General features: G+C 37.7%; 1 pseudogene; it reads right to left on the bottom strand.

Annotated features, from left to right (window-relative positions):
- Nucleotides 1-5,000: 5,000 nt before the first annotated feature.
- Nucleotides 5,001-5,798, bottom strand: LOC100028836 (methylglutaconyl-CoA hydratase, mitochondrial-like; annotated as a pseudogene).
- Between the last annotated feature and the right edge of the window lie 4,923 nt (nt 5,799-10,721).

The following is a 10,721-nucleotide window of genomic DNA, read 5'->3' as shown; positions in this document are numbered from 1 at the left end:
TCACATGCTGGGTGAGCAAAGCCCTGGTTCACCAGGGGTCGACGTCGACCCGATGGCTACCCTCACAAGGTTTAGCCAGCTTGTCGAAGCCGTTGCCTGGGGTGTGGCCGCTGCCACATGCTAGCAGCTACTAGGAGCCACAAGTGAGAGCTGAGTGTCAGGTAAGGGTCAGAGGCTGGAGAGCTGCCCTAGGAGGGCATGACAAGCCCTCCATACCAGAGATATTACTCCTCCCTGAGCACCCCATACACCCCAATGAGCATATGATTTAAATATAAAGGGTGATAGCATAAGCAATTAGGGGAGTATGGAATAGTTAACACCAAAAGAAAGACCAAACAAGAGATGGCATGATGGATATAAAATGGATAATCTTGAGCTGGATATTGAAGAATTTCAAGAGATATCAGTGAAATGGAATGAGGCAATAAGATGATCAAAAGCTGATTGTAGATGAGTGGTACAAGATAATGTAAGGGGCAGTTCGATGACTCAGTGGATAGAGAACCAGGCCTGGAGGCAGGAGATCCTAAAATCAAATCTGAACTCAGACACTTCCAACTGTGGCTAGGCACACCTGGATAAGCCACTTAAACCCCATTGCCTACCCCTTACTGCTCTTTTACCTTGGAACCAATGTATAGTATTGATTAAAACAGGGGGTAAGGGTTTAAAAAAAGGTAAGTGTTATAAGAGAAAAGAAAAAAAGAAAAGATAAGATAAGAAAAGAACAGTAATATTTCAAGGAAAATAAAAGGTCCCTGAAATTAAGAAGGCTGAGGTAAGCCTAAAGTCATAACTTTGTGCCCAGAGCAAAAGGCAGAAGTGAGAAGAGAGCAGAGGGTAAAATGAATCAACTGCCAGAAACATGGTCCTTACCCCTAGATGCCTTTTAAAAGTATGTGAAACTGTGCAGTCCATTAAGGCAAGAAGTAGCTTTGTTGAGTGCAATCCTTGTGCCCACAGAAGAGGCCAGCATGGCAGCAGAGGCATGAAGACCTCTCTCTCCCTGCCCCCAACCCACAATAGCTTTGCTATTTCTCCTAGTTACTCAACTCATTGAAGACATCATAGCCAGCAGAGCTCAGCTCCAGGGAGTTCAAGGCACATCCTTCAGGGATGAGAGATAAAAACTCTCAGTGGAAATGCAAACACTGATAGATTATATCCTTGAGGGAAGAAGCAGTTTCATAGAGTGGGACTTCTGGTAACAAAGAAGAGAGTCAACTCTGAACTCAAAAGGGACTGACCCCTGGCTGCCGAGGGGAGCAGAGCCTAAGAGCTCAGCTGAGTGACCTCCCCAGCAGTGGGGCACTCAAGGGGCTATATATACAGCACAACAACTCTGAAGGTAAAGAAAGGACATTGAGGCTTTGTAGTTATAGAGGCATGAGTTGCCTTATCCATGTATGCTCCCTCCATATTGACTCACTACATTGTTCTCTGAAGTTTGTACCTGCTTTCCTCCACATACACTGGGGATGCAATGAGGCATCCCAGGTTTATCAGGCAGAACGATTTGTAACTATTGTTTCATTCTGTTAACTTGGAAATAACACAAAACTATCAAATAGTCAGAAAAACCAAGTCTTTAATCAGGATAGGGATAAATCTGGTATTTAATTATTTATTCCGAAGCTGGCACCACAACTTTTACAGGATATAAACCCTGGACTCTGGGGGTGTTATCCACAGGAGTGCCACCACGCTAGATGACGACTCTGAGGAGTCAATAAATTTGAGGAGTTTAAATATCTTTCTAGGTGAAACTTGGAGGCTAAGGATGAAAGGGTCAGTAGATTGACTTTATGATGGTAACAAGGGAAAATGAGGAGTACCAGATGCCTAAAGGGAGAAACCATTGGAACAAAAGAGATACTCAACACCTTAAAGTCTATTGTTAGTCTGAGAGGCAGTGAAGTAGGACTTTCCCTCGGTGAGGAACTCCCATGTGGCAAGGTCCAACTAGGAGCCTTCACCCTTAAGCTAAGTAAACTGGGGTTCATTTAATCTTTCTAGGCTACAAGTTTGGGGGCTTCTAGATTCCATGTTGACAGTTCCATCTATTGTTGCTGTTTTTCAGTCAGGTTTGACTGTTCATGCCCAGGGTGATGTTGTGGGGTGTAGATGTGTACCCCTGGGGTTCGGGAAGGATACTTTTACAAGAATGCAAGACTCCGAAATTTAACTTAAAAGTATATAGAGAGATTTATTAGTAATGTTGAATTTTTGGCCAGCAAGAAAGCATGAGTGGGATGCTGCTCCCTGAATGCCTCCATTCTGGGGTTTTTATATTCTTCTACAACAGTGGGGACATGACTGGAGCTAGGGTAATCCTCCAGGTCAGGTGTTTTGGGTTGGGAGTCATGAGGGCCTAAGGGAGCAGAGGAGTTTAGTTTGCCTGAGTTTCTGGGGGTATAATACCCATGCCAGTAGCTCAACTAATAAGTGTCTGAGGTCAGATTTAAGTTCAGGAAGATGAGTCTTTCTCACACAGGCTCAGCATTCTATCCATTATGCCACCTAGTTGCCCCTACACTCCGAGTAAATACCATTGCTTTGTGTTAATCATTTCTCCTGGCTGATAGTAAAGGTTACTGAACTAGTAGGGGCTCCAGAGTTATGTATGCACATAGGAGTTCAGATCCACAAAGTATTCCCAAAACTTAGAAATTGTCACCCCTTTGAGAAACTGACCTGAAAAAACCTATAGCAAGCATAGAAAGAGTATTGATGCGAATACCTTGGCTGGGTATTCAATCAATAAACACTGTGTTAGGCACTGAAGATATAAAGATAAAACAACATATAAATGTTTAAGTAAATACAAAGTAATGGGAGAAGGGGTGGCACTTGCAGCTGGAGAGGTAAATGGAACCCTCAAGTCTGAGATGGGACTGAATCACGATTTAAAAGTAAGGTTGAGGTGAAGAGAGCATTCTAAGCATAGGGAACTACAGGTAAAATAAGGTGCTGATCTCTGATAACAATGAGAGAAACTTCTTAAGACAAAAAGGAGACCTAAGACTTGATTGCATTCTAATCTTATCTAAACTGGGATTATCCAGTACTTTAAGGTCTATTGCTCAATTTAAAGAGAGGTCAGTCTGGGACTTTCCCCAAGACAAGTTCCTTTGGGACCGGGGCAAACTTGTACATTTCAAAAATACATAGTTGATATTGGTTTATATCTGTTTATACCAAACTACTTTCTGATTGTCTCTACATTTTTTACCAGAAAGTGAGTTCTTATCCCCCAAGCCCCAAAATTTTATCTATACTTTTATTAAATACAAGATTACTATAATCTTTTGTTACTATTTGTTGTACATCTGTTCCACTGATTTACCTTTCTATTTTTTAGCCAGTACCAGAGAGTTTTGATAATTACTGTTCTATGGTATAATTTTAAAATCTGGTACTATTTGTCAACGTGGAATCTAGAAGCCCCCAGATTTGTAGCTTAGAAAGATTAAATGAAGCCCAGTTTACTTAGCTTAAAGGTGAAAGCCTCAGGTTTGAGCCAAGTATTGAACTTGGGACCTTCAGCTTGCAAGACTGATGTGCTACCTACTGCGCCAGTTAGACCTCCTTCTTTTACGATTTCCCCATTAATTCATTTGTTATTTTTCATCTTTTGTTTGCCGAAATTAATTCTATAATTTTTTTCCAGTCCAATGAAAAAAAAAATTGGTACTGAAATAGGTAGATTAAATAAGGGTTCAAATTAAATATATATCACAAAAGAACAGATTTATTTAACTAAAGAGAGAAGGGAAAGGGGATCAGGGAATATCTAACTTTACACTCAAACCAGAGATTAAAACCCTAACAACCTTGTATACCTATTCTAAACTAACTCCTTAATTATTTATATCAGAGAGGGTATGGTAGGAGCAAGAACAAGGGTCAAAGTTAATCTCACACAACTGGAGTCCCACTTTGGGTCAAGCAGAAGTCCCAGTAAGAAGAGTAGCATTGCAGGAATCAGGATCAGAAGTTGGAGTGATGGATTTATACACACTGGTGTTAGTTATCCACTATCTCTACCCCTTCCTTAACATGATTTTGATTGTAGGAAGGTCCAGTCTCCTGGCAGCTTCAAGTCTCCCTCTCTCCTCCAGAGAAGACAACCAACTGCTCTCAGAAACTGTGTGTGTGATCAGTTCCTCCGCTCCTGAGAGCTCAGGAATGTTGGCCTGCAGGATCTCCTGCTTTCAGCTTGCTCCTGCTAAAATTCCTTACTACAGTACTTTGGGATAACATTGAATTAAGTAGATTAGTGTAGGTAGGGTTGTCATTTAATTATATTGGCTCTACCCACCCATCAACAATGGATATTTCTCCAGTTATTTAAATCTGACTTTATTTGTGTAAAAAGTGTTTTATAATCATATTCACATAGCTCCTGAGTTTGTTTTGGCAGTATATTCCTAGATATTTTATTCTGTCTTTGGTTATTTTAAATAGAGTATCTCTCTTTTTTTTTAATTTCACTAACTTTATTTGTATTTTACAACTTGCAGATTATCTTTTCATTTCTTTCTTCCTAGCTAAATGCACGTGTGATCAGTCTACACAGGCAGTCTGAATTTCCTCGAAACCCCTTTCAAATCTTACTTTTATGCCGCACATTTTTGGTATTGTAAAATTAACTTTTTTTAATTTTCAAAGCAATGCAACACATAGACTTAATATTACCTCGTGGGCTGGGTCTAGAGGAAGTGTTCACATTTGAAAATCAGGCCTGGGATGTCCAACACATGGAACTAAAAAGCCTGGATCTGCGTCAGCACATGGAGCAGCTTCCTAAACTAGGATGGACGGGACAGTGCTGCTAAATCAGTGGAGCACATACGCCAATGGACACGTTTCAAAGGCTTAATGCATCGAAGGAATAGCTTGCTTTCATTTCGGTGCTCAGAAGTTCATTTGCCTCAAGGCGCAGGGCACTTTAAGAAGCAGGGAGATCCACCGGAATGATCAGGCTTCTGAACTGTTTATTCTCCTTTGTACGGAGGGGGCCGTTTTTCTTTAAAAGCCCGAAGACTTTCAAGTCTGTCTTTAGTTGGCATAATCTGAGCATAACAGGCTTCTTCTATTGCTAAACCTGTGACTAAATCCACCTCCATGCCTTGATTGATGGTTAGTTTTGCCACTCTCATTGCTACGTGCCCCTGAGGTAAAAATTCTCTTGCTAAGGCTCATGCCTTTCTGTAGGCAGCATCTCCTGTTTCATTTTGTTCTAAAACATGGCTGATCAAGCCTATTGATTTCGTTTCCTGGCCATCTAATACATGAGCAGAGAAGACCATTTCCTTTGCTAGAGCCATGCCAATGGCACGAGGTAATCTTTGTGTTCGTCCTGCACCAGGAATGATGGCCAATTTTGTTTCAACCAAGTCCATTTTAGCAGAAGAGGCCACTATTATATCACATGCTAAAGCCAATTTAAGGCCACCACCTAATGCGATTCCATCTATTGCTGCAATAGTTGGCACCGGAAGGTTAGCCATTTTATCCATTACGGTCCTGGATTTGGAGACGAAAGAACTACACTTAAACTCATTTGGGCCCTTTCCTTCAGATCAGCACCAGCACAGAATATCCCAGGGACTTCACTCCTGACTATAATAGTCCGCATTTTCTTTTCAGATTTCAAAGCATCCACAGCTTTTGATAGCATTTTTTATAAGATTTTTACGGAGAGAATTTTTGGCATAAGATCGGTTTATTCCAAGCACCGCAATTCCTTTGTTCTCCTCCTCCAGGTAGCGGACTCTTAGCTCCTCATTGCCTTTGGCATCCGAACCATATATATATATATATATTCACTACCCAGGCACAAATTTAGGTTTAGGGTTAGAGTATCTTTGATAGTGATATTTAAAAACATTGATAATTTATGTGGGTTTATTTTATAATGTGCTACTTTGCTAGAATTATTGCTTGTTTCAACTAGCTTTTTAGTTGAATCTCTAAGATTTTGCACATGTACCATCATATCAACTGAAAAAAGAAATAGCTTTATTACCTCTTTGATCATTCTGATTCCTTCAATTTCTTTTTCTTCTCTTATTGCTATTGCTAGCATTTCTAATACTATATTAAACAATGCTGGTGATAATGGGCATCCTTGTTTTACTTCTGATCTTATTGGGAAGGCTTCTAGATTCTCTCCATTACAAATAATACTTGCTGATGGTTTTAGATAGATGATTCCTATCATTTCATGAAAAAAAATATACGTATGATTTTCAGTATTTTTAATAGGAATGATGTTTTAGCAAAGATTTTTTCTACATCTGTTGATATAACCATGTAATTTTTGTTACTTTTATTATTAATAAAATCAATTACACTGCTTGTTTTTCCTTATATTAAACTATTTCTTCATTCCTAGTATAAATTCTGTTTGGTCACAATGTGTATTTGCAATATATTGTTGTAGTCTCCTACTTAGTGTTTTATTTAAGATTTTTGCATCCACATTCATTAATGAAATGGGTTTGTATTTTTATTTCTTTGTTTTTGCTCTTCATGGTTTAGTCAGCACCACATTAATTTCACAAAAGGAGTTTAAGAGTCTTTACTTACTTTTTCAAATAATTTATTTAATATTAGAATTAGTTCATCTTTAAATGTTTGGTTGAATTAACTTATAAATCTATAGAGTCCTGATGCTTTTTCTAAAGAAGTTAATTTATAGCCTATTCAATTGCTTTTTTAAAAAAATACATTTATTTAGATATTCTGTTTCCTCTTCTGACAGTGTAGGCAGTTTATATTTTTGTAGTATTCTTCCATCTCACATACATTGTTAAATTTGTTGGCATATAATTGAGCAAAACAATTCCTTATTTTTTTCTTCATTAGTGATATATTTACCCCTTTTATTTTTAAAGCTAGTGATTTGGCTTTCTTCTCTCTTTAAAAAAATATCATATTGACCAATGGTTTATCTATTTTGTTGATTTTTTCATAAAAACCAACTCCTAGTTTTATTTTTTTAATTAATAGTTTTCTTATATTCAGTTTTATTGATCTCCCCTTTGATTTTTAGAATTTCCAATTTAGTGTTTAGTTGGGGATTTTTAATTTGTTCTTTTTCTGGTTTTTAAAATTGCATTCCCAATTCAGTGATCTTTTATTTTTCTATCTCATTGATATAAGCATTTCGAGATATACATTTTCCATTAATTAATGCTTTTCCTGTATCCCATAGGTTTTGGTATGTTGTATTATTGTCATTTTCTTTATTATATAAATATAAAATTATTTACTGTTTTTGAGACTTATTTTTTAATCTACTCATTCTTTAAGGTTAATTTATGTGATCTCCAACTAATTTTTACTTTGTGTTTCCATGGTCCCTTATTATATCTAATTTTTATTGCAGTATGATCTGAAAAAAGATACATTTAATATTTCTGCTTTTCTACATGTAACTATATTGTTTTTGTGCCCTAACATATGGTCAGTTTTTATAAAGGTACTATATATTTTCTATTCCCATTCAGTTCTTTCCAGATATTTATTAACTTAGTTTATCTATGATTCTATTGATCTTCTTTATTTTTTATTTATTTTTAGAATTAGATTTATCTAGTTCTAAGAGGGAAAAATTGAAATCCCCCTATTATTGTTTTATTATCTATTTCCACATATAACTCATTTTGTTTTTCCTCTAAAAATCTGGATGATGTAATATTTAGTGCCATTACCAATGGCACCTTTTAACCTAATATAGCTTCTCTGTTTATCTCTTTTGATTAAATCTGTTTTAGTTTTAGCTTTGTCAGAGATCATGCTTGCTGCCCTACCTTCAAAGTATCAACTGAAGCATAGTATATTCTATTCTAGCCCTTTATTTTACTCAACTGTGTTTCTCCTCTTTAAATGCATTTCTTGTAAACAATATATTATTGGGTTTCTTTTGATTCATTCTGCTATCTGTTTCTGTTTTTTGGGTGAATTCATCCTATTCACATTTAAAGTTATAATGACTAGTTGTGCATTTCTCTCTTTTCTTTTCTTTTTTTTTATACCTTCTCTCCCTTTCCTTTTGCCCTACCCCTCCTCAGAAGTTCAACTTCTTCTGGCCAATGCCTTTCCAATCTGCATTCTTTCTAAGATTTTCTCCCTTTATCACTTCCCCTTTGCCTCCTAGTTCTTATTCTAACCACCCTTCAAAGAATCCTTCCTTTACCTCCCCTACCACTTTTTCTCCTTTCTATTTTTTGATAAGAATTCCTGTGATCCTGGGCAAGTCACTTGACCCCCATTGCCTAGCCCTTACCATTCTTCTGCCTTGGAGCCAATACACAGTATTGACTCCAAGACAGAAGGTAAGGGTTTAAAAAAAAAAAAAAGAATTCCTTTCTAAGAATCCATCCCTTATCTTATCCTGAGTCACTCCCTTATCCTTTCATAAAGCCCTCAGATTTCTTGATGTGAACAGTGACAGAAATGTATGAATTTAATGTATTATATTCATTTATTTATATGAAATATAGTTGTTGCAAAATAAATCTACTTAATGTAATTACTATTTAATATTAAATTTATGATGAATCCTTAAAAAAAGCAGAGGAAGATAGAACCTGTTTCAGCACAGAAGGGTCAAGTAAGCATCTTTACAAAGAAGAAGAATAGCTAGCATTTATTTGGCATCTTTAGGTTCAAATATTGCCTCAGAGACATTCTCAATGTGTGATCCTGGGCAACTAACTATACCACCATTTTGCTCCCCTGTGGTCCATATTATCAGATACTTCCACATTTTAGGGGAGGGATTGTAGGAAGCAGGTAGGGGAAGGACTAGGTTTTTCTTTTCCATACAGGCTGGAGTAAAGTGCCATTTGTTATCCTGATCCCAATACTAATTTTAGTTCTGTTCATCTCTGCTTCCTCAACTATAGAATGGCCATGATAATTATACCTAGCTTGAAGAATTGTTGTGAAGATCAAATATGATAAAATTAAAACAACAGCAACACATTGCCTGGCATATAGGTGCTACACAAATGTTTATTCCCTTCCCCTTCCTTTTACATATATTAAATCACTTGATCTGCCCCACCACAACTTTTTCTTTGCAGGAAGTGCTATTATTATCCTCACTTTACTGAGGAGGAGATTGAGACTCATAAAGACTACATGACTTACCCAGGACTACTTAGCTAGTAAATGTCCAAAGTAGGATTCAAAATCAGGTTTTTTAAATTCTAAGTCCTGCATCCATTCAATCCATTGTACCACCAAGCTGGCCCTCAATATATTATCAGATACTTCCACTTTTAGTGGGGTCTTTGTGGGGAGGGGGTGGGACTGGATTTCTCTTTTTCATCCAGGCTGGACTAAAGCTCCACTTACTAGCCCAATCTCAGTACTGATCAGTTTGGAAGCTTTAATTTGCTCCATTCTTCTGACTTGGGTTGGTTTGTCCCTTCTTAGGCGGTTTGATGACCTGTTCCGAACTTAACCCAGACAGACATCTGGTTAAACTTTAGCTCTACTGCATCTCAAAACCTGGAAAATCAAATGATCTACAAGCCTCAGTTTCCCCAGCAGCACACATTACCCAGCTGTCCTGTATTTCTACTTTTCATCCCGGGTTGGTGGTGCACCCGAATGAGCAAAGATTAAAGACTCCAGCTAGCTTCTAGTCCTTTTCTAATCTTTAATGTTAAAGACAAATGACCTTCTTTTCTCTTTGCAGAGATGTGTGAGCAGACTTCATTGCCTTTTATGTTTCTGCCCATCCTCCTGACCCTTTATACATTTGTTTCACTCGGTGTTCCTGTCCCCTGCTGTAAAAACTCTGTTATTTGCAAGGTCCCCTTCCTGCCCACAGTTCTCTTGACTATTATTTCATTTGACTCTGTATTATAAGCCAGGTTATCTACTTTGTTTAGAATTTCCATAAGCAAAACAGATAACAGAGGAGCTAAAGAAATGACAGGGGAAGGGGAAGGTAGTCTTGTGGACAGTTAAGTCCTATAAATCAGTTCAATGAACATTTATTTACACATTACCATGGATATAAAAAGAATGAAAAGCATTCTTTGTCCTTAAGTATCCTTCTAACATCCTACAGGAGATACTACCTGCAACCAAGATAATTCAAAGGACAGAACAGTAACTGGGGAGGGCAAAAGCTTCTTTCATAAGCATTAAAAGGAACAGGATCAGGGGCAGCTGGGCGGCTCAGTGGATTGAGAGCCAGGCCTAGAGATGGGAGGTCCTAGGTTCAAATATGATCTCAGACACTTCCCAGCTGTGTGACCCTGAGCAAGTCACTTAACCCCCCCCATTGTCTAGCCCTTACCACTCTTCTGCCTTGGAGCCAATACACAGCATTGATTCTAAGATGGAAGGTAAAGGTTAAAAAAAAAAAGGAACAGGATCATAACTGGCCTGGACCTGAGGAGGAAAAACATTCCAGATGAGGAACAGTTTATTCGAACATAATGGGGGTGGAAGTTGGAATGTAGAGATGGGAGAACAGTAAAGGGATTGGTTTGGCTGGCATGCTGGATGTACAAAGGAGGATAATATAAAATAAATCTGGAAAATTATTAAAAGGCATATTATGAAGGGCTTTGAGTGCCAAGCTGACACAGTTATATTTTATCCTAAGGGCAAAAAGGAGTGACTATTTAATCTTCTCAAGAAGTAAGATGATATGATTTAATCACTGAAAAATGGAGGATTTTCAA

The sequence above is a fragment of the Monodelphis domestica genome, chromosome 1 (genome assembly GCF_027887165.1).
Source record: "Monodelphis domestica isolate mMonDom1 chromosome 1, mMonDom1.pri, whole genome shotgun sequence".
NCBI classification, from domain to species: domain Eukaryota; kingdom Metazoa; phylum Chordata; class Mammalia; order Didelphimorphia; family Didelphidae; genus Monodelphis; species Monodelphis domestica.
This window is presented reverse-complemented; position numbering and strand designations above follow the sequence as displayed.